At 38.9% G+C, this 25,395-nt stretch overlaps 2 long non-coding RNA genes across 2 annotated transcripts in view; one reads left to right on the top strand and one right to left on the bottom strand.

Moving 5' to 3' along the window:
• Nucleotides 1–25,395, top strand: part of LOC129532756 (uncharacterized) — a 191,052-nt gene that overhangs the window by 34,534 nt on the left and 131,123 nt on the right. Inside the window, exon 3 of the long non-coding RNA XR_010132698.1 lies at nt 3,791–3,871. This is a non-coding gene — a long non-coding RNA (uncharacterized lncRNA). The remainder of the gene's footprint in view (nt 1–3,790; nt 3,872–25,395) is intronic.
• Nucleotides 20,118–24,491, bottom strand: LOC129532755 (uncharacterized). Its single transcript, XR_008678667.2, has 3 exons — nt 24,317–24,491; nt 22,218–22,371; nt 20,118–20,309 (listed from the first exon to the last, which is right to left on the bottom strand). It is a non-coding gene; the product is annotated as an uncharacterized lncRNA (long non-coding RNA).

Raw genomic sequence — 25,395 nt, 5'->3', positions numbered from 1 at the left:
TTGCATTTTTTCATCTTTATGTAGACCTCGGCCAAGATTAATCTGTCCAGAATATTCTGGGTACTTGGCTCTTCTGTTTCAGGATTGTAAATGGGATACAGCAGGCAGCTTGCCCTTCTCCTGCCTTCTAGGTTTATTTGAATGTAAATGTTATTTAAAAAAAGGGTGTGTCCTAGTACCTTTTCAGTCTTTACCGAAGACAGCGTTCAGGATTGCTACCTATACACAAACTCATATTGCCCTGTTGGAGCTTGGGAAATCTTTGATGCTGTGATTTTAAAAGTGCAACAAAAAAATTCTTTCATCGTTAATTCCTCTTCTCATCCATTTTCTCCATTCTCCACATCCCTCCTCTCATAATTTGTAATCTCTTCCCTCTTCTCATTAGTTTCTTATTTGACCACCTCTTTGCTCTTTCTTATTAAAAACCACTTTCTTTTCTGTATACTTTCCCTGTCTCTCAGGTTAGTGCTTCTTCTCTTTGGGCCCCAACTTCTAATTCCCACGTTTCCTCTAGTGTGTTTCTCTCTTTCACTGAAAAAGAAACTGGGTTGGTTTTACTTTTACCGTTTAGAGTGAACCGATTTTAACTCTTCACTTAAAATCCGTGCCCTGCCCCTACCCAGCAAGCAGATAAATTTGCCATTTGACCAGACTCTTGTTTTTTGTATACACATCACACGTGAACTAAGGGTGTGTGTGTGTGTGTGTGTGTGTGTGTGTGCGCGTGTATTGGGGGAATAGAAGGTAAGGAGAGAAAGTAGCCTGAGGTTGATCACATCATATTCTCAGGGCACCAAGTAAAAGGGTCCGAGTTCTTGAGGTAGTTACTAGCCCTAGTCTAACATGTTTATTTTGCTGTTGGGGGTAAAATAACATTAAAAGAAAAACTTCAGATGACTTAAATTTAACAGAGTTTAATTGAGTAAAGAACAATTTGCAAATCAGTCAGCTCCCAGAACCATAAAAAGTTTTAAGTGACTCCAGGGTTGCTACAGGGTTGGATAACATTTATGGACAAAAAAAATAACAGAAATAGCTGGATTGGTTTTTGCCTTACTTGAACAGGTGTTTGCCTTATTTGAACACGATTTTAACAGTTGGCAGCCTGTGATTGGCTGAAACTTGGCTGCTGTGATGGGCTGAGGCTTGGTTACTTGTGATAAGAGTAGGTTACAGACTATTTACATATCACATTATGTAACAGTTCATTATATACTGAGAAAACTTTGGCCATACTTAAATATGTAGAGGTGCTGCTTTAGGCCAAACTTAATTCAATTTAATAATGGCAAAGAGAAGGCACTTTAGCATTTTCTTTGTATGTTCTCTGCTTTTCATTTCAATCTATCTTCTTACTCCTAATTAAGCCATTGAGATACTCCATTAAAAGCAGGGACTGAGGCCAGGCGTAATGGCTCATGCCTGTAATCCCAGCACTTTGGGAGGCTAAGGTGGGAGGATAGTTTGAGGCTGGGAGTTTGAGACCAGTGAGACCTCATCTCTACAAAAATTAAAAAATTAGCCGGGTGCAGTTGCCCATGCATCTATGGTCTCAGCTACTTGGGAGGCAGAGGAGGGAGAATTGCTTGACTCTAGGTGGTCCAGGTTGTAGTAAGCCATGGTCACACCACTGCACTCCAGCCTGGGTAGCGACAGAGTAAGACCTTGTCTCAAAAAGAAAGAAAGAAAGAAAAAATGGCATGGGCTAAACCTTTGCCTAATGTTGCAGTTTGTGTACTTCTGAAGGTACTGGAGGCAGAGAGACATTCTTGGATATCACACTTGATGACTTTACTTCCTGAGGGTTTGATTTTAGAGGGGGACCCTGCCATTTTCCTTCCCTTTTCCTGTGCACCCAAATCTGTCTGTCACATAGCTTCACTCTTATGTCTTCATAGGATTTGAAGGAAAAATACTATAGTGACTTTCCTTAGAACTTCATTTTAGAGATGAGGATACTGACTTACACAAAAATCAGGTAATTTATTTAAGGTTATTCAGGAAATTGATAATAATTATGGGGACTGTATTTTTCAGTCCAAAACTGAGACCCATAATCTGACAATAATACTCATAATAACAGGAGTAGTGACAACAACAAACACAGCAACAATAATCATTGCTGTTAGTTGAACATACACATTGCCAGGCATTACGTAAGGTACATATCATCTTATTTGATCCTTTCAACAACGCTCTATGTGGTCATTTTTTATTCTAACTCTATATATAATGGAGGCACAGACAGAAATCCACTTTATGCATAATAATGGAGCAAAGGTAAGTTGTAAACTGGACTCTTTCTAGTTCTAAAACTTGTGCCTCACACAGCGGTGTGCTGGAGCCATCTTGTACTGGCTCATGAGTGATGATTGTTAGCATCTCTTCCAAACTCAGTGTTCAGTGACATCAGGTTAGTTGCTTGAAACTGGCCACCATAGAAGTATTTATACCATGGAAATTGGCCAAGGCTAAATATTAGGGCATGGCTTTCTTTGCCAGAGAGTTGATTGTTAAACATTTACTGACACACCACTGCTTACATGTGTTTTTACAATATTGTTCTTTTATCAATGAAATGAGATTTTTAAATATCATGATTCTCCTAGAAAATCTGGATCATGTGATTACTATAGTGGTGTTAGGGGAAAAAGCTGAACTAAAATTCAGATGTCTGTACCCTCCTGATTAAATGCTCTTTTTGACTTTTCTTGCTGGAATTTATTTTCTTTTATAATCTTAAGCCCACAAGTTATGTTTTAGACAAGGGCTATTTGGTTAAAGAATAGAAACTTACTCAATCCAATGTAAAGTGAAAAGAGAAAATATGTTGAGAAGGTCCAGCGGCACTGTGGATCTCCATCCCACAGAGTCCTGTAGCAGGAAGTGTGTCCTCCTGAGGGAGTGGAACATATAAACTGGAAAGTCAGTTCTGAGCACCTTGGCCTCATTGCTCTTGAACTTTCTAGTTTCATGTTGTTGCATCTCTTTGCATGTCCGTGTTGGCAGACCAGCTATTTCTGCTTCAGAGTGATATAGCCAACATCCTGATTCATTGGTATTCTCATTCCAAGCAAGTGCCACTAGGCTTACTGTTTTGAGCTCCCATTTTCCATTTTCCAGGAGAAAGACACTTAAGCCCAACAAGGGTCAGTTGTCCAATCAGCATGGATAGATGGTGAAAACAGAACATCTTAAAAGCAAGGCTGTGGATAGAGGTTTCTTCGAGAAGGCAGGAGTGGCTGGGAAATATTCCTTGTTTTTAGTACAATGACTGGAAAGGGGGAGGTATGAAATACAGAGGAAGAAAAGCTAGATTGTAAGGAATTTGAGGGAAAAATCTGGGTCTTATTTCTAAATATATGACACCTCACCCTGTGTTTGGCATTCCAAAGACACTGAAAATAAAGTTCACAGGTAGCTCTTGTGGATGATTTTCCAAATAGTAAAAAAAAATTTAAAAAAAGTCTCCATAGGGAATTTTTATAATTTTATGTTGCCTCAGTACCCTAATTTTCTCATATCAGAAGCAAGGCTCAGTCACCCTGGACACAGCTTCCAGCTGTACACCACAGCCACTGGCTGGCTCAAGCCAGTGGCTGGAAAGAAGAACTTAGAGGCATCTCTTCTGCCTAGCAGGTGGGGCTGTCTGCTTTCCTGCTTCCTTTAAATGAACCACTAGGCATCTGCCCTCAAACTTAAAGTGACCCACAGTCTAATTCCTTATAAATACTGCTAGTCATTGCATGCTTCACTCTCTCTCTTTTTCTTTCTCCTTCTCTCTCAGCCTGACTCTTCATTCCTGCCTTGTGTGACCCAGGGATGGAGGACTGCCCTCCCAACTCATTATCCTCTTTGCCCAGGAGCTGTAAGTAAAAATCTTTCAACTTGTTTCCTGTTCTGGTGGTGTACTGAATTTATATTTTCCATCTGAAGAAATAGGGACTACCCTAGACCAGGTTTTCTTCAGGATGCTGGGAAGAACACAGGGTTGGGCTCCCAGTGCTGGAGCAATGGTCAGGCAGGCATAAACTGGACATGGGTCAGACGAGAGCCACAGGGATGTCTGCCAGTGTGAGAAACTATCTGGTCACAAGTTGAACAACTAGCCATTAGACTGTCTGCCAGGCAAAAGAGAGATCCTGTGAAAGGCACACTGTAAACGCCCAAGTTCAGCTCCCCTTTATTTCCCATTAAGGCAGCATTGCTCACAGCTCTGATACTGGAACCCCTATTTAGCTGAGGGCTCTGAAAACTATTTCTTCAAAAGAGAAAATAGAAGGCTAGTAAATAATTCTATAAACAAAACCATTCTAGCGGTCAATACAGATTATTACCAATGAGATCCATACGGGTCATCAAAGGGATTATGATGTCATTTTCAACACCCAGCTGTAACCTTCAGTTGGAAGTCCAGTTCAACATAAAAGTTTAACATTTTCAAGTCCCCTCCCACACTGCTTTACCCCCTTACAAGGTTATGACTAAAAGCAGAACCATTTCAAATAATCATTTTATGAAATTACATGAAAATAGAAGAAATCACGTCCAAATTGAGGAAAATGACCATGTTTTTCATATTCCATCTTCAGAAAATAGCTTTTAAAATAAGTGGTATACCATCCTTACTTTTTTCTAGTTAATGAGGAGCAAAATATGTGCCCTCAGGATCAGGAGCCCTAGAGTTCAAATGATCAATGCAATTGTAAAAAATTCTTACCCTGCATGTTGAACTTAAAATCTCGTAAGAAAAGATTTTATTTATGCTATTAGAATGTTACTGCCTAAAGCCTTCACTTTTCCAGAAAGTATTGTTGAGATTTAAAATAATTGCAATAAAAACCAGTCTACATTTTTCAAAGTTTGAAGAATGGTGGCTTGGTCTGAGAATTTGAATTTATTTTTTACTCTTTTCATTCTATGAATTTATTGATACTTTACCTTTAAAATGCAATGCGTATAATTCAACTGTTAATTTTGCAAGAACTGATTTTTTACTTTGAGCACATCTACTCGCAGCACATCTCGCTTTTAACTTCCATGTAACATAACCTTTTCTGCTTAAGCAACTCCTCTAGTGACATTATCACCATCTCACTAAGTTTATTCTTATATGGAATTGCAGCCTGCTAGGAACTAGAGGAGGTACGTTCTGGTTGACTTGTTTTAAGATCAAATAAAACAATCAATTACTCTATTCTTTCTAACTTATCTTCCTCTTCCTCTTTCTCTCATTTCCACCTTTTCCTTGCCAGGTGTGAGACAGATGGTCATGCAGTGGAGAATAAACAAGGACCCTTTAATCCAGCTGGTGCTCTGCTTGTCTCACTTGTGGTGTTGCGTGTATTTAGCTACCAGTGGGAATCCAGGGGACTGTGTGGTAAGGATGAGTGGGGTCATATGCTGGGCTGACTTTTTTCCCAGGACACAGTGGAATGGCCATGCAAGTTGTTAAAATACTAAAATATTTTTGCACTAGTTGATAAATAACAACTGGTTAGGGCCTCTTAACACTAAGCTGTTCCCTTCACCCACCACCCTGGATTCCTGTGTCCCAACTTGGGGATATTTGGACCTGCTTTCCCACATCCAGCTGGATTGATACCTGGTACAAAAAGAAGCCTTAGGACTTCTTTTACTACTTTTTAAAACCACTTGTATCTATTTGTTTTTATCCTATATGCAACCCAACTAATTCTTATATATGTTAGAATAGTAGTTTAGTCCTATAGGTATTCCTATAAAGGAATACCTGAGACTGGGTAATTTATAAAGAAAAGAGGTTTGTTTGGCTCACAGTTCTGCAGGCTGTACAAGCATGGCACCAACATCTGCTCAGCTTCTTGTCAGGCCTCAGGAAGCTTTTACTCTTGGCAGAAGGCGAAGGTGGGGCAGGCATGTCACATGGTGAGAGAGGAAAAAAGAGAAGGGGGATACCAAGCTCTTTTAAACAACCAGCTCTTGCCTGAACTAATAGAGTGAAAACTCATTTATTACCACAGGGAAAGCACCAAGCCACTCATGAACGATCCACCCCATGACACTAACCCTCCCGCCAGGCCCCACTTCCAACATTGAGGATCACATTTCAACAAGAGATTTAGAAGGGACAAATATCCATATTGTATAAGCAGTCAAAAGCACAATTTCTGGTGTTATGAAATCTCTCTCTCTATATATATGTCTGTGTGTCTGTGTGTATGTACACACATAGACACAGTATACATATATGTAAATCTCAGCCTAGCTATGGACCAAGTTCCTTAATTTTCTTATTTTATTTTTATTTTTTTGAGGTGGAATCTCACTCTGTCGCCCATGCTGGAGTGCAGTGGCTCTATCTTGGCTCACTGCAGTCTCCGCCTCCTGGGTTCACACCATTCTCCTGCCTCAGCTTCCCGAGTAGCTGGGACTACAGGCGCCCGCCACCACGCCCAGCTAATTGTTTTTTTTGTATTTTTAGTAGAGACGGGGTTTCACCGTGTTAGCCAGGATGGTCTCGATCTCCTGACCTCGTGATCTGCCCGCTTTGGCCTCCCAAAGTGCTGGGATTACAGGCGTGAGCCACCATGCCCGGCCCAAGTTCCTTAATTTTCTTGAACTTCAATATCTTCAATTATAAAACGTAGAATATAATAATGTTTGTCTTGCAGAGTTGTTGGGATGATTAAGTGAAATAATATATGTAAAGTGTTGGCAATGTTCCTGGCAATAAGCAAATTTAACATTAATTATGACTATCATTGTTTTCATGCTGCTTCATGCTCGAAGGTAGCCCTGTGAAATGTGTTCATATCTATCCAGCTGCCCAGAAATCAAGGTTGAGATTGTCAACATTAAGCATTCTTCCTTACTCTGAAATCTAATTCAAAACTTACTAGAGTTTAGTTCAATATCTAATATATTTTACTTATTGAAATTGTTTTCTTATTTTATAAAGTTTTCGTTGCAACAATTCCTGAAACTTCTGCCCTTCAATGCCTCATTACACTTACACAACTCCTCTTCACACATTCTCTTTTCTTCTGTGTGCTTATTGCGAGCCATGCCCACTCCCACTTCCCTCTTATTGTTTACCTATTTTCTCCCTCCTGGAATTCTCTTTCCATTAATTCTAATGTTTATGATTTAAGGCCACTGTAAATTCCTGTCTCCTCTGGAAAAGCCTCCCCAAATATCCAGTCTCAATAATGCCTTCTCTTTTGGCCTTTAGCAGAATTTATAGCTTTGGATCCCCACTTTAAAACCAATTCACTCCATTGTTTCCAGTGAGTCTTTTCTTTACAACTAGCTTGTACATGTCTTGAAGGCACGGACCTGAGTTTAGGCTGTCATAGGAAGTATCATAATGGGGTTTTAATGGCCAAGCATTTTTTTGAGAGGTCACAAGGAGTATGGGCTTTCCAAAATGTAAAAGCACTTTAGACAGAGAAAGGAAAAATATTTCTTATAAGTTGATAAGCAAAGCAGAGCATGTTAAAACAAAACAAAACAAAAACCCCTTCTTGGAATTAGAAAGGATGGAGAAAGATGGCTGAATAGAAGGCTTCACCAATTGTCCCCAGCCCGGTCCCCGCAAGGACACCAAGTAAACAACTATCTACATGGAAGAAACACTTTCATAAAAACAGAAAACCTGGTGAGCATTCATAGTACCTGATTTTTAACTTTTTAACTTCATATCACTGGAAGATGCACTGAAAAGGTGGAAAGAGCAGTCTGGAATCCTCATGGACACCACTCCTCCCCACCCTCTGCAATCCCCATTGCGGAGTCTTGGTGCAGAGAACGTCTTTGAGCACTGAGGGAGGAAGAACACAGCAATTATGAGGCATTAAACTCAGTGCTATCCTGTTAGAGCAGAAGCAAAAACGCAAACAAACTCAGCTGATGCCTGCCCACGGAGGGAGCTTTGGAACCAGCCCTAGCCAGAGGGGAATTGTAAATCTGAGTGATTTGTTGGAGCTTGAGTGCCTGCAAACCTTGCCACAGAGGGCTCCAGTGCACTGTGTCTCCAAGTAAACGTGAAAGGCTAGCCCATAAGGACTGCAACTCTTAGGCAAGTCCTAGTACTGAACCAGGCCCCGAGGCAGTGGACAGTGGACAGCGGGGAAGGGGATGCGACCTACTGAGACACCAGCTGGGACAGCAAAGAGAGTGCTGGCATCTCCCCTCCTCTAACCGTAGGCTGCAGAACTTGAGGGTCCAAAAGAGACAAATTTTTTTCTGCTTCAGGAGAGGAGGGGGAAGAGTGGGGAGGACTTTGTCTTGCATCTTGGATACCAGCTCAGCCACAGCAGGATAGGGCACCAGGTAGAGTCGTGAGGCCCCATTCTAGGCTCTAGATTCCAGATGAGATTTTTAGACACATCCTGGGCCAGAAGGGAACCAACTGCCTTGAAGGAAAGGACCCAGTCCTGGCAGCATTCATCATCTGCTAACTGAAGAGCCCTGGGGCCCTGAATAACCAGCAATGATACTGAGGTAGTATGTTGAGGGCCTTGAGTGAGCCTCTGAGACTTGCTGGCTTCGGATGAGACTCAGTACATTACCCATATGTATAAAATATTATTAGAGCTGAAGAGAGAGATAGGACCACATACAATAATAGTAGGAGACTTCAAGACCCAACTTTCACCATTAGATGGATCTCCCAGACAGAAAGTCAACAAACATCAGACTGCACTAAAGACCACATGGATCTAATAGATATTTACAGAACGTTTCATCCAAGACCTGCAGAATACACATCCTTTTTCTCAGCATGTAAATCATTCTCAAGGATAGACCATATGTTAGGTCACAAAACAAGTCTTTAAACATTAAAAAAAATTGAAATAATATCAAGCATCTTCTCTGACCACAATGAAATAAAAGTAGAAATGAATAAGAAGAGGAATTTTGGAAACTATACAAATACATGGAAATTAAAGAATATGCTCTTGAATGACCAGTGTGTCAATGAAGAAATTAAGATGCAAATTAAAAAATTTCTTGAAACAATTGATAATGGAAACACAACATACCAAAACCTATGGGATGCAGCAAAAGCAGCATTAAGAGATAAGTTTATAGCCATAAGTGTCTACATTTTAGGAAGAAAAACTCCAAATGAACAATCTAACAATGCATCTTAAAGAACTAGAAAAGAAAGAGTAAACCAAACTCAGAATGAGTAGAGGAAACGAAAGAAAAAAGATCAGGGCAGAAATAAATGCAACTGAAATAAAAAAATCCAGAGGACAATGAAACAAAAAGTTTGTCTGTAGAAAAGTTAAACAAAAGTGACAAACCTTTAGCCAGACTAAGAAAAAAAGAGAGAAGTTACAAATAAATAAAATCAGAAATGAAAAAGGAGGCATTCCAATTCATAGTGGCTACTATGAGCAACTGTATGAAAATAAGTTGGAAAATCTAGAAGAAATGGACAAATTCCTAGATACATACAACTTTCCAAGGTTGAACTTGGAAGAAATCCAAAAGCTGAACAGACCAATCACAAATAATGAGATTGAAGCCACAGTAAAAAGTCTCCCAGTAAAGAAAAGCCTGGGACCTCATGGCTTTGCTGCTGAATTCTACCAAACATTTAAAGAACTAATAGCAATTCAATTCAAACTATTCCAAAAAATAGAGGAGGGAATACTTCCAAACTCATTCTACGAGGCTAATATTACTCTGATACTAAACCAGACAAAGACACATCAACAAAAGAAAATGATAGCTCAATATCTGCATGAATATTAATACAAAAATTCTCAACAAAATACTAGCAAACCAAATTCAACGATGTATTAGAAAGATTAGTCATCATGACAAAGGGGGATTTCTCCCAGGGATGCAAGGATGGCTCAACTTATGCAAATCAATGAATGTGATACATCATATCAACAGAATGAAGGATAAAAATAACATGATCGTTTCAATTGATGCTAGAAAAAGCATTTCATAAAATTAGACATCCCTTCATAATAAAATTCCTCAAAAAACTGGAGATGGAAGGAACCTATCTCAACATAATAAAAGCCATATACAATAGAACCATAGTTAGTATCATACTGAATGGGGAAAAAGTGAAAACCTTTCCTCTAAAACCTGGAACATTACAAGGATGCCCACCGTCAGCACTGTTATTCAACATAGTACTGAAAGTCCTAGCTAAAGCAATCAGACAAGAGAAGAAAATAAAGTGCATCCAAACTGGAAAGGAAGAAGTCAAATTATCGTTGTTTACAGATGATATTGTTTTATTTGGAAAAACCTAAAGACTCCATAAGAAAACTACTAGAATTGATAAATTTAGTAAAGTTGCAGGATGCAATATCAACATACAAAAATCAGTAGCATTTCTATATGCCAATAGTGAACTATGTAAAAAAGAAAGTTAAAAAGTAATCCCAGTTACAGTAGTCACAAATAAAATTAAATACCTGGGAACTAACCAGAAAAGCTAAATATCTCTGTAATGAAAACTATGAAACACGTATGAAAGAAATTAAAGAGGACACCAAAAAATGGAAAAATATTCTATGTTCATGGATTGGAAGAATAAATATTGTTAAAATGTCCATAATACCCAAAGTAATATGCAGATTCAATGTAATCCCTATGAAAATCCAATGACATTCTTCACAGATATAGAAAAAATATCTTAAAATGTATATGGAACCACAAAAGACCCAGAATAGCCAAAACTATCCTAAGTCAAAAGAAAAAATTGGAGGAATCCCATTACCTGACCTCAAATTATACTACAGAGCTATAGTAACCCAAACAGCATGGTACTGACAAAAAAACAGACACATAAACCAATGGGACAGAATAGAGAATGTAGAAACAAGTCCACACACCTACAGTGAACTCATTTTTAACAAAGGTGCCAAGAACATACACTGAGGAAAAGACAAGTCTTTTCAATAAATGGGAAAACTGAATTGATATGCAGAAGAATGAAACTAGACCCCTATTGCTTGCCATATACAGAAACCAAATCAAATCAAAATGGACTAAAGACTTAAATCTGGCCAGGTGTGGTGGCTCACACCTGCCATCCCCGCACTTCAGGAGGCCAAGGTGGGTGGATCACCTGAGGTCAGGAGTTTGAGACCAGCCTGGCCAACATGATGAAGCCCCATCTCTACTAAAAATACAAAAAATTAGCCGAGCATGGTGGTGGACACCTGTAATCCCAGCTACTCGGGAGGCTGAGGCAGGAGAACCACTTGAACCCAGGAGGCAGAGGTTGCAGTGAGCCAAGATTGTGCCATTGCACTCCAGCCTAGGCAACATGTGTGAAACTGTCTCAAAAAAAAAAAAAAAAAAAAAAGACTTAAATCTAAGACCTCAGTGTCTCTTTAGGTCATCTCCAGAGGGAAAGAAATCAGAAATATTCCCTGAATATTACCAAATGCATGTCTTACAATTAAGTCTTCTCAGACTTAATGGACTTGATATGGGTCTAGTGTCCATCCCTGAGCCAGTCACTGTGGCCAGGGGGATAGAATGTGCTGATTGGCTTAATCTAATTCATGTGCTATCCTCTGATATCTTGGGTTGGAGTCAGGTTCACTGAAAATACACAGGCTAGGATTGGGGAGTACAGATCCTTAAGCAAAGGAAACTCTTGTTGTCACAAGAAAGGAGTATATGCTGACAGGAATGTGTCCTACAGCTATTGGTTCCTTCTTTATTGCATACTATTTACATCCCATCTCAGAATGGACAAATCTTTGTATTGGTACTTTTTACTCTAACAGTAGAGAATTTTCATTATTTCATGACCACCCAGAATTTGGACTTTAGTTGCAAAACTTCATAAACTATGTTTCTGTGTTCTTAATTTGCTACTATGTAGATTGCACAACATCAAAATGAAGGGTGCTTGAGCACAAGGCAAGAGACCTTGTCTATCTGCTTCTCTGTTTTGTCCCCAGTACTTAGTAGTTTTTCAATAAGTACTTATAGACAAAATAGAGATTTCCTCTCCTTCAGTGCACTTCCTGCAAAAGGTGTGATTCTTATTACCCAGGAATGTGTCCTTTGTTTCTCAGCTGTTCTGGGAGGAGGTGGTAGTAGTAAGAGCTTTGTAGACAGCCTTGATCTTTGTTGGGAAGAATATACTTCTAGGGAATGCTACTTGAAGAGTGCCTGCTTTATGTGAAAGTTACTGACTATAGGTTACTTTATATGTCTTACACATAACAGATATTTCCCTTTCTTGTAGCTTCTCTGGGGTTTCATTATTTAACTTGCTCATGCCCATTGACCGTGAGCTGCTATTAGCTGGGCCCTAATATCCATTGGTACAAAGAATAGTTTTGTAGTGGCACTAATGGTTTTTCTAGATTTGACGGAAGGAAGAAAATGAGACTTTGCACTTCTGAACCTATTGCCAGTAGATAACCAGTGTTTATATACAGATTTTGTGTGTGTGTGTGTGTCATTCTTACTGTTTTATATAATTTTCTTCCAGGTAACAATCATAGGGCAATAAAGGAGTATTGGAAGAGGGTTGCAGTTTTTATCCAAAGGCTAGAAATTTATGGATGTTTCTTTGATTTTTGATTGTGTGGACCCTACAATTGGCAAACCCAGAATGAGCCATAAAGTGGCAAACTGAGGTCTCTTTTCTTGATGTGTAGCATCCCTTACCTGGATATGGCACATCATGGTTCACAGGACTCTCATACATCATTGCACTTGTTCCTTCAATCCTTATTAGTAGTCGTGTGAGGTAGACAGGGCAGGGATTATTAGGCTCATTTTACCCAATGAGGAAACTGAGATTTAGACAGAAGTTGCATGATTTATTGAAACTTCACAGTTAATGGTATACAGAACTGGATCCAATTCAGGCTTCTAGCCAGGTTTCCTAGCCTAGAAGCTTTTCCAGATTAGGTGTCCCATCTTTAGAGTTAATTGTAAGCGCCCGAAGGAAGGGCCTTGTTGACATTCACTCTGCAGTTCTTATGGAATCACCCTTAGCTGTCTATGCATCCACACTGGAGTCTCAGCTTCCACACTGAATTTGAAGCAACTGGAATTTTCACTGGGAGGTTCTGCATGGTGCCAGGAAAGACCCACTTTTTCTTCATCATGATCACCTGCAGCGTACATTTTTGAACTGACTGTCTTCTATATCTGTTCATAAGCCGGGTGCACTCTTCCTTTCTTTGTGGGACCTTTAGGCCTCCTTTTATCATGAGGCTGACTTGAATGAAAGAGGTGAGTAGCAATACATATTTACACTCTGCAGTCTAAGGGGTTTCCCAGCTTACCAACATCCAGGGAAATAGGTTGATTCATTTAGTTTTATATTTTTTAATCAGTATGAAAGTATTAAAAAATACATTACTGAAAATTTAGAAAATTGACTATTTTTCCTTATACATATTGTCAGAGTATTAATAAGCATACATGCATATTGTATTTTACTTTCCATTTAATTTTTTTATAAGTATTTTTACACATTTCAACACAGTCATCATTGAGCACCTACTATGTGTGAGGTGCTGATCTAGGCTGTTTTTAATGGTCTTTTTAGTCGATAAACTATAATTTACTCAACCATTCATCTATACATGTACATTGTTTCTGATTTTTCCACTATTGTGAATGGAAGGGCAATGCACATATTTGGAGATACATCTTTTTCTATACTTTTATTAAGATAGATTTTAGTAAGTGGAGTTACTGGGTCAAAGAGCGTGAATATTTTCATGACCATTAGTACTTATTGTAAATTGCTTTCCAGAGCTAGTTTTCAAATTTACAGTGCTATCAGTATTGTATAAAAATATCAACTTCACTGGACCCTCAAGAGCATCTGATTTTATCATTTTAAAAAATGCTAAGAGGCAAAGAATGGTGTCATGTTTTTTCTTTTTTTTTTAACTCGCATTTTGTTGCTTAACTTGGGAAGGCTGAACATTTTTTGCATATTGTGTTTTTTAGTTTATATGTGAATTGCCTATTTTCTTTTTAGGGTACTAGATTTATAAACGGTGTCATTGCAGGTTAAATTAAATAGCCGAAGCAGCCACGTTCTTGAAAATGACCAGCCCTCTCATGTGACAATTTTGTTTCCTTCCCTTGTCCTCACCTTATTGCAGGCTAATAGAACAGTGACATTGTTGCATCTATTTCCACAAAGATGTTAATGGTCCCTTTTCCCTCTGCTTTGACAAAGCAGCTGTGAAGGAGCCAGGATGCCAGGCATGCAGGAACTGCCGCAGGAAAAAAACCCACGGTGGTAGGAAATTACCCTAATAGGGTGAAAATTAAGAAACGACCCATGGCATAGCCTGTTTCCAGGATACAGGCGGTATTTTCACGCCTTAGCAATTATTCTCTTAGAATCAATTTGGTGGTTCTTTTTTTAAAAAAATAGATTTGAACTTGAAGAGGGTTAAAGAGAAAAGGATAAAATCTTGGAAAATATTTAATTTTGTTTAATAAAGAAATCATTCTTGTCTTCGCTATTCAATAGAAAATGTAGCTCTTTTAAACTTTTCCTTGGTATTTCTTATTTTGTGCAAAAACAAGTAGTATCATTTTAGCTTATACATGTTGGAGCTCAGGTAGAGGTAGACACCTGCAGAAGGAAAGAATCAAAGCCTTTTTATTGTTCATTTGCAGAAAAAGTACAAGGGCTGTCAGGCCACTGATTGGTGGTGATGTTTTGGTGCCCAAGAGGTAGCTGTCCTGGGGTTGGAGAGGTAGAGTGGAGGATGCTAAATAGCCACTGCTTCAGCAATTGAGGAGCAGGCGTGTGTGCAGCCACCTGCTTCTGTGTCAGGAGTGCAGAGCCTGAGTCTCTTAATGCTTTTCCTCCTCATGCGCCAGTCGCTTTCTTACACATCTACCCTTAAAACTTCTGTAGAAAGGGCCATTCAGTTGTCTCTATTTCAGTAACCCTCTTTTTTGCTTTGAGTTATAAGTCTTGGATTGACTAAGGAATCTGACAAGCACTGAAAAACTATTCTTTTTTATGGAGAAAGTTCATTATTGTCTGTTATCTCATTTTCATTCCATGCACCTTTTTTTTTGGCACATGATAAATCTGAGTTAAACATGGAAACAATTTTCATTTAAGGGTATGGCCTGTGTTTGGTTAGCTAAAGGTGTAGATATTTAGCAGAGGAAAGCAACAACTAGTACTACGTGGCAAACTCTTGGAGGCAAGGTCATGCTTTGCTCAACTCTGGACTCTGCATTCTTGGCACAGAGGAGACACTCAGCACCTGTTTATTGAACTGGAGTAAGTACCACAAAAAGCAGCTTCCCTTTTACTCTCTGAAACTTCCCTCTGAGGACAAGTAGATTGCCATTAGTGTATTCAATAGGCTCAATTTAATTTTAATGAATTCATAGAAATTCTGCCCATTCATAGCATCATCAGTTTCAGAGTTTGAAGAGATCTTGGAGCTCAGTGTCTCTACACTTCCCTCTATAATTGTCAGGACTCAGCTACAAAAGTGACTAAAAATCTAGAAACAATGGGTAGAACTAATAAGCTGGGATTTAATAGAGATTCAGTCAGCACTCTGTAAACAATTTTTGAACATATTCTGTGTGAAAAGCTAGTTGAGAATGAGATTTCAAAAGCCCTTGATCTCAGTTTCTTAAACATAAACAATAGGGATAGATTTAAAGTCTGTCTTCAATTTTACAAAAGAAAACAATCAATAGCATGTATTCATTCATTTATTCATGTACTCAATTATAATTCATTCATTGGCAAAGCCAATATAGGCACGGTAGATGATGAAAAAGACATGACTAAGTGGAAAAGACCTAAGGGTTTTTGTCAACCAACCCAGCTTGAATGCTTCCGGGGTGGGTCATGTATTTTAAAATAGCTCCCTAAAAGCTTCTTGTTAAATATATTTTTATTTTTTTAATTTTTAATTTTTGTAAGTACATAGTAGGTGTACATATTTATGGGGTACATAAGATGTTTTGGTATAGACATGCCATGTGAAATAAGCACATCATGGAGAATGGGGTATCCATCCCTTGAGCATTTTTTTTAGTTACAAACAAGTTACATTCTTTAAGTTATTTTAAAATATACAATTAAGTTATTATTGACTATAGTCACCCTGTTGTGCTAGCAACATCTTTCTAATTCAATCTTTCTAATCATTTTTTGGTACCCATTAATCGTCTCCACCTCCCATATACTGGTCCTAGTTCTATCATGTGAAAACTATAGAGAAATTATAATTTCTTTCCACATTATAACTTTGTGAATACTTGTCTGAAATCCCTGCTTATCTTTAAAAACTTAGTTGAGTATCGCCTCCCCTACGAAGCCTCTGTAAAGCCCCTCAGAGAGTTGTTTCTTCTGCTATTTTAGATCAAACTGGAGTCCTAAAACTTGCTGTGTGTTAGAACATCCTAGGGAACAATAAAAATAAAGATTCTGGAGCTGCACTCCAGTATATAAATAAAGCTCCTCAGACAGTCCTGAGACAGTTGGTTTGCAAGCTATCATTTGTTAACTACTGCACAGAGGAGATAAACTTGCATTTATTCAGCAGTTACTAGGTGCTTTACTGTTTTCTTGTTTAGTTATCACATCCACACATTTTTATTTTGCCTTAAGTATCTTCATTACCACTTACTGAATTATAATTTAATTATATTACCTATTTATATTCCCCATCATACTGAAAAGTATTAATTTATTTTTGATGTTTCTAAGGCCTTACCACAATGCATGGCACATAATAGGATCTCCATCAATGATTGTGCAATGAATGAGTGAATGAAAAATAAAATTAAATAATAAAATAAAATAGCTTAAGTGTCAGAGAAAAGCTTAACATTTGTACCACAGTGAGGTAGGAAAATTAAGCTTTTTAGAAAAGCTCTAGGGTATGTCTTCATCACTGCATCTAGGTTTGTGGGCAAGAGGAATTGGAGCATCACCCTGGGAGCTGAATCATTTGGCTAAGAGTCGTAGCGTGGCCACCAAATAATTGCTGAAGCCCAAAGTCCTCACATGTGAAGAGAAAGGATTGGCCTATAGAATCTTATAATTTGTTGGCTTCCTTCCAGTGCCACAATTTACTTAGAGTCCCTAATGTTAGCCTCTGGACCAGGCTAAAGAGGAGGATGATTTATATCTATATCTATATCTATATCTATAGCATCTGTATCTATCTATCTATCTATCTATCTATCTATCTATCTATCTATAGATATCTATCTAGCTATATATATATCTATATATATATTCTATCTATCTATCTATCAATCATCAGCTATATATCTATCTCCCGGTCTAGAGATAGAGGCTCTTGGTGGGGAATTAGTTAATTAGTAAGGTATTGGCCAATGTGTCTAATGGGCTCATACCATAGCTGGAGAAGTGAAGGGTATTCAAAAACTCTTCTTTCTTCTCTTATTCAAGTAGAAGAAGTAGGAAGAAAGAAGTGGATTGGTCAACTGAATTAGAGCTTTCTGAGATCTTTCAAGTTCTTTAGTTGACCAATCCACTCTTTTTTTTTTTTGAAATAGGATCTCACTCTGTTGCCCAGGCTGGAGTACAGTGGTGTGATCATGGCTCTCTGTAACCTTGAACTCTTGGGCTCAAGTGATCCTCCCGCCTTAGCCTCCCAAGTAGCTACCATGTCCGGCTAATTTTAATTTTTTTTTTTTTGTAGAAATGGGATCTCTCTATCTTGCCCAGGCTGATCTCAAACTCCTGGCCTCAAGTGATCCTCCCAACTTAGCCTCCAAAGCACTGGGATTACAGGCTAGATCTTCTTTATCATCTGTCAGCTATCAGTTCAATAAATATTCACCAAAGTAATTTTATTGAAGGGACATTGAGGCCCTTAATTTCTAAGACTTGTTTTGAACAGTTTGAAACAGTTACCATCTAATGACTCTGCTATTTTCCCAGAGCCCTGAGTGGCTGTTTAACTTTCAAGCCATGTAGAACCAGTGAGAGCTCCCAACAGAAAAGGGAATTAACTGTTTGGTGTGTTTTAATAAATGAGTGAGCAAAGATCATGTGAATCAATTATCAATTTGGCTAACTTTCTTGCAGGGCTTGTGTGGAAGAATTAAATGCAAACAGACTGCATGTTTACCCAAGAAGACTGCACCTTGAAGTGGACATTAGGATTCTCAAATGCAGTTTTTGTAATGCACTGGTACCTTTTCTCCTCCTTTTCTTACTTTTGTCAAGACTATGTGTTGGAAATGAAGGTGAAAATCACAGAATAGAATAGAATAGAATAGAATAGAACAGAAGAATAGAATAGAATAGAATCAGACATAGCACACTGAGGACCTATTCCTTTAATAAGTACATTTGAGACCATTACAATATCTTTCTGTTGGTCCAAAGGCCACTACCATAGCCTCAGTTTCCAAGGACACTTGAGTGAAAAAGATATGGCACCAAAAAGCTAAAATTGTCTTGTTTTACCTCGAGGGTGTTCACTGTTTGAGAATAACTGGAAAAGGGGTTGTAAAATAAGCTTGGATTCTGGTTCTTGCCCCTTTCTTCCTCTTCTACCTTCCTTATCCTCATTTTTTTGCTTTCTGACAGGAAGCACAACTATGTATAGGTTCATGGCCGATAAGCATTGTTTCTTCAAGAAAACAGTGTTGGGAGAGAGGCCCCTGGATCTGTGAAAGGACACAAACCCCTGGCCAGCTACATTTCCAGAACCAACATCTTCCTCTGTTCCCCTTCTCTACCTTGGGGCATCTCCATGTTGGCACTCAACACAGATTTGTATTCTTATGTCTATTACTACTATTCTTTGACCACAGGATTGGGCACGTAATAGCAACTCAATTATTGCCATTGAATGACTGAATAAATAGCCTCTTATGAGCTTATGAGCTTGGTTCTGGAAATGTAGCTGGACAGGGGTTTCTGCCCTTCCTTTATCACAGGTTCATGCGTGTCTCTGCTAACCCCACCTTCTTAGAGAAACAATGCCTTTCAGCCATGAACCTATAGACAATTATGCATCCCTGTCAGAAAACAAAGAATGAGGATAAGGAAAATAGAAAAGGGGAAAAAGAGGGAAGAACCAGAATTCAAGTTGATAATGAAAGTGATAAACATTTATTTATTATTTATTTATTTATTTATTTATTTATTTATTTATTTATTTATTTATTCGAGATGGAGTCTCGCTCTGGCGCCCAGGCTAGAGTGCAGGGGCATGATCTCGGCTCACTGCCAGCTCTGCCTCCTGGGTTCACACCAATCTCCTGCCTCAGCCTCCCGAGTAGCTGGGACTACAGGCACCCGTCACTATGCCCAGCTAATTTTTTGTATTTTTAGTAGAGACGGGGTTTCACCATGTTAGCCAGGATGGTCTCGATCTCCTGACGTTGTGATCTGCCCACCTCAGCCTCCCAAAGTGCTGGGATTACAGGTGTGAGCCACCGTGCCCAGCCAACATTCATTTATTTTTAAAAATTTTTAACTGTTGCACATTTTCTGGTACTCAGAAATTTCTGGGCTTTGTTGTGAAGCACAGGCTTTCAATGGACTGTCCAGTTGAATTTTAAAAGTCCAAAGAACGAGTGGTTCATTTTGTTATGATTGAGTCAAATAAACTGGAAGGCTAGAAGCTTACTGGGCCCAAAGAGGACCAGCTGATCCTAATAAAAAGTAAGAATTGAAGTGCTGGGGATATGTCACATTCTTTATATCTTGAAGAAGTTAAGTACAGATAACCCAAACTCACAACGTCATAGTAAACAGTGGAGATGCTAGGCAGGGCTGGCTCTGGACAGTAGGAAGAGTTGAGGTTTGTCAGTCTCTGTCCTCTTGTCAGCATCCTCTGTGCTTCAGGTGACCATTCCTCCAGGTCTCCAAGGTCATCACAATAATGCATAGGTGGCCCGAGGCTTCTGTTTCCCAGATCTTTCCCATCCCGCCTGTCAACATTTGTGTCTGTCTTTCTAGGCCCTGCTGAGTTGACCAATTTGCTTGTGTTTGATGAATGAAAATGTAGTAAGAATTGAAGGTTTGGTATTTCACTTCCTAGGTTTATTTGCATCTTAACTAGGTATGCATGGACTCTTAGTTTATCTCAAAACAAGTGTATCACTGATACTTGGATTTCCAACCAGTCAGGTAAGTGAGGTAGACATTTTCCTCAGGTTTGCATTCCAAATGTCAGCCTTCAAATCATGTGACTCTCCCTTCTATAGACAGACATTTCTTTCTCTTCTCCCACTTCTGCTGCTTCTTCTTTTCCTTCCACCTCCTCTTCAGCTTTCTCCTTGCATTCCTTTTTCTTCGAATTCTTCTTTTTAAAGATCTAAAGTAGAAGTAGACCCCAGAGTCAGAAATTGTATTCACTATAGCATTGTGGTTAAAGGAAAGCTTTCACAGTGTCTGTGACCTTCGAACTATGCTGGAAAATGGAAGGAGTCATGAGTCTCCTCACGGCAGAGGGAAACTGAGTCTGAGTGCCTTGAGATTTAGATTTGGCTCTTTCAAATCCCTACCGCCTTTGCACCTTAGTAAACTGAGAATGTCCCTGGATTTCTGTGCTTCCTAACATGCAAAGTAATTATGTGGGGATTATGGGTCACTGTGCCTCTTCTCTGTGGAAGACAGAACCAGAATAGGGCTAAATGCAGCAATAGACATAAAGTTAGCACAAGAGAAGAACCTCATCATCAGTGAGATCTGAATGATTGTGAGTTGTAATAATGGCATAACCATTTTGGTAGCTATTTACAAACAGTCACCTTCATTTTTTATCATAAGTTACAATTGTGACAAGAAGGCAGGAGCCTTGGTTGGGCTTGAGAAACTTTAGAGGCTCAAGACATTCAAAGATGTTATTATTCTGCTAAACAATAAATGGCATTCTCCAGATCTGTACTGTTCAGTATGGTAGCCACGAGCCACAGTGGTTGCTGAACATCTATCTGAAGTGTGGCTAGCTTAAATTGAAATGTACTGTAAGTGTAAAGTATATAGGGTTTTGAAGGCTTTGTACAAAAAAGAAAATTTCAAGCACATTGGTATTTTATATGGATCATATTAGTATGTAACGTATAATATCTTTGATATATTGGGTTAAAGTATATTATTAAAATTATATTTAGTTGTTTCTTTTTGATTCTTAAAAGTGTGGTCACTAGAAAACTTAGGCATCTATGGCTTGCATTTGTGGCTGGCATTATATTTCTATTAGACAGTAGTGGTGTGGATCATACGAATTTTCAGTATACACATTTCTTTTAAACATTGAAAAGATATTAAGTCACATATTATATTCATTCATTTTATTAGATGAGTTTCACCAGTGGCCCTTAGGTTTGCCTTATCAGTACAAGGGCTGTGGTGACAACGCCTCTTGGGTGTCACTTCTTGGAAATAACACCTTTTGGGTGTGCATTTTGGGCGTATGCTCAGGAGCATCTGATGGGGCTCTCTCATCTAGGGAGAAGCAAGTAAATGTTAAAAGACAAGTTTTTGCCTGTGGATAAAATATCTTCTCTCTTTTTGAGGAGAACATCTTATTCTGTATACTATGAAAAAAGTTACATCCTTAAGGAAAATGACAGGAGTTCTTTAGATTGCCAGTTATAAATCGGAGAGTCTTGTCTTGAGACAATTCAGATCCTCATTTCTATTCAGGATTTCTTTTCTGCTATAGATCATTTGATTTGGTTTGGATCTGTGTCCCCACCCAAATCTCATGTTGAAATATAATTCCCAGTGCTGAAGGTGGGGCCTGGTGGGAGGTGATTGAATCATGAGGGCGATTTCTGATGGTTTAGCACCATCCCCCAGTGCTGTTCTAATAATAGAGTTCTCATGAGATCTTGTTGTTTAAAAGTGTGTAGCACCTCCCAATCCCTCTCTTCCTCCTGCTCCTGGCCATGTGAAGTGCCAGCTCTCCCTTCGCCTTCTGCCATGAGTGTAAGTTTCCTGAGACTTCCCTAGAAGCCCAAGAGATGCTCCATGCTTCCTCTACAGCCCACAGAACTGCGAGCTAATTAAACCTCTTTTCTTTATAAATTACCCATCTCACGTATTTCTTCATAGCAGTACAAGAACAGACTAATACATCATTCAGATTATTTTACTTGCCTAGATAGCCAATTAGGCTACAAAAGCCATGGCATAATCTTTGTATATTCCTTAAGATTGGATATGGCTGTGACAATACAATTCAACAAATAGGGGCTTTAAAAAGATAGAAGTTTACTTCTCCTCTATATAAAGCAGGGCTGTACAGAGTCCTGAGGTAGTATAGTGGCTTTGTTCCACTGTGTCTCAGGGACCTGGGCTCCTTCAGGCTCCATACTCTGTCAATCCAAGTTGTGGCTCTCTCTCTCTTTTCTAATCCAAGATGACATCTTCTACATCGCAGTAGGTGGGGAAAAGAAAGGAACAAAACAAGAGGGGCAACATTTGTACAATGGCTGTTTCTTAAAGAGTTAGAAAAACTTCCACATGACAATTGCACATAAATCTTATTGGCCAGACTTCAGAGTGAGTGGTCATGTGCCTAGCTAAAAATTCTGTGACTATACAAGAAAGATGGAATAGATATTGTGGGACAATAGTCTTTGCCCATTGCGTTTTTACACATTGTGGGCATTACTGTATGAATTATGTCTTATATTATTTAGAGCTCTGCAACATAGTTACTTCACATAGCTTTGTGTAGAAAAGCTGGAATGCCCGCTTTATGTTTCTACTCTGGTTTATGCTCTTCACAGGAAAGTATTTGGCCCTGATCCTTAAGCAAAGACAAGTTATTTCTGGAGAATAGCTGTCATATGTAATAGGATATAATGATAACAGTACTTTAAATTTGGGAAGGGATGAAGCCATTAACCTGTTAACCTGAGTTTGTGCACTCTGGACACCAGAATCTTGACTCTAATAGTCAGGTAGGGTCTGCCTGATCTCTATTAATATTTAGAGGGGGCCTATTACCTTTCGAATTAATGAATATGACAAAAGGATTTTCTAAGTATGCCTGAACTCACCCTTTAGAATAAGGAATAAATGTAGCTGGTAAAATTACTGGTTTAAGCCTAGGTCAGGCAAGCTTAGGCACATCTTTTTGAATGATGAGACTGGCATGCCATATGTCTTCTGTAGGCATGGAGGTCTGAGGGTCTGAGAAAGGGGCACTGAATATGTATGTATCCATCCCTGCTGTCAGCACTTCGCCACATGTTTGCTGGCCAGGGGCTTTGTGCAGCTGCCAGGAAGGAGTTCCGTATTAGAAGCCACCAAGGTTTCAGAGGAACCTTATATTTTTCTTATATTTGATTTCCTGGAGCAATTGCTTTTCTGTATACATCTGTTGCTATAATCAATTTCCTATAATTTCATAAACATCTCCAAAATTTGAACTTTCTTTTCAATGGGAGTAACTCGGGAGTTTCTTTCTACAGCTTCTTCAAAAGGACTCTAAACTTTTTTACTGAACACTTTGTTAAAGGACCAGCTTTTACTTTCCCACTTGGCAAGGTGATTTTCTTTTATAAATTATTGCATTAAAGCTTTGAAGAAAAAACATTTGTTTAATGTTATATAAGGTATATTTATAGCTTCTTTAAAAGGTCCCCAATTTAACAAATTTGTGTGACTTCACAAGCTTTACACATATTTTCTCAGATACTTCTCATAATACATGTTAAGAAAATGAGTGGGTTTTGAGTCAAACTAATTTTGGTTTGAATGCTACCTATTTTTGTTAGCTTTGCCACAATTACTAGCTGTGTGTCCTTGGTCAAGTCACTTAACTGTTCTGAGTCTAAGCTGTAAAATCACTTTCCTAAGCTTTATCACGCGGGGTTATTGTGAAGATGGAAATAATCTATGTAAAGCCCTTAATGTAATGTCCTGTATTTAAAAGAACTTCAATAATCTCTATGGTTATCATTTTAGACATCAGATCCTAGTCTACATAACATTGCAGATTTTTCCAGTTTGCACACTCTCAGGTTCCAAAGGGATATTATTTATTGTGAGTTAAAAGCCTTTCCTTTCTTTCCTGCTCTTTTCTATTCTTTATTACTTTCTCCTTAATTTCTTTTCTCCCCTTCCCTTTCTTCCTTTTATCCCCCAAATATCCCATTTCCTGTGATCTCATTCCTAGGGTAAAATATTTCTATTAATCTTGCCTCAGTAGTTCAGTATTTTCCTTATCATCATATCCCTTTGGTGATTACAGGGTAGGACTCCATAACCGGATTTCAAATATTAAGAATGTCGAATCATCATTTCGTTTCCAGTCAGCTGTAATGGTCAGTTTACATTTTATAACTTCATAGTGTAGGGGTTAACCTGAGTGAAGCCAGGCTAGGGTTTTCTCCTGCTGTTGACAAGATCAGATCCTGAGCCTCTTGCACTCTCCTGCTTCTTGTTTCTTTGCCTTGGGGGTGGGGAAAGCAACTGGCAAGTCAAGGCAATGGATGGAGCAGGGTAGGTGTAAAGAGCGAGAGCCCAGGCTCTGCTGAGTCCTGTTGCTAGGCAACCGCATGCAGGAAGCAGACACATGCATATGCCTGCTAGCATCCTGTTGTCTTAGCAACGGAACATTTGGGTGAAGGGCTCGGGGAGGAGGGGGACTGGGTTCAAAATACTCAAAGTTCCCAGCATCTTAGGATATCCCTTCGCCTGAACCCCCATGTCTTCATTGTCTTAATTTTCCCACATTCACTGAAGCAGAAGGCTCCATCCTTTTTAAAAATTTAGTTAATCACCCAAAATTTGTATGAGGGCTTTCCTCAGAGCTCTACATTACCCAAGTCACATCGAGGTTCATTAGAGCCCATCCACCTCCAAGTCCTCTGGTGCTCTGCGTGGCAGGGCCTATTCTATGGAATTTTAAAATGATCCCCTGCTCTAAGCACAGCCCTGTGGGACAGAAGTTAAACGTTCACTTGTATGGAAATTTAAATTCTCGGGTTTTAGTATGTGAAATGATTCTAAGTCATTATCATCAGCTCCAAGGCTGTCACTTCTGAGCCTTTCAGTCAGTAATAAAGACGAAGGAAAATGAAAGAGAGCAGGATGGCCTCCTTTTTCTTACTGGTCTATACGTGATGTTCAGGAATTATGGCATTCTGTTCTGTCTGTTTGCCTATCAGTCTTTCCCACTTGACCATTCTCCTCTAAGTGTTGGGGCTATGTCTTTTTCATCTCTGGATTCTTCTTTTCTGCCACAGTTCCTGGCACATAGTAGGTGAATTTATTTAATAGATTACCTGGGAACCCATACAATGTAAAAATACTTCAAAACTATGCAGTGTGGTGCATAAATATTAGTTACTATTTCTGCATGCCTGGCTCTAATATTGTGCCCTTTGATCACTAGATTAGACTGTCTTATTCCTGAGACCACCTCCTGCCTTTGGACCCCA

Source organism: Gorilla gorilla, chromosome 2 (assembly GCF_029281585.2).
Source record: "Gorilla gorilla gorilla isolate KB3781 chromosome 2, NHGRI_mGorGor1-v2.1_pri, whole genome shotgun sequence".
In the NCBI taxonomy this organism is placed as follows: domain Eukaryota; kingdom Metazoa; phylum Chordata; class Mammalia; order Primates; family Hominidae; genus Gorilla; species Gorilla gorilla.
Note: the sequence above shows the minus strand (reverse complement) of the source record. Positions and strands in the feature narration are given on the sequence as shown.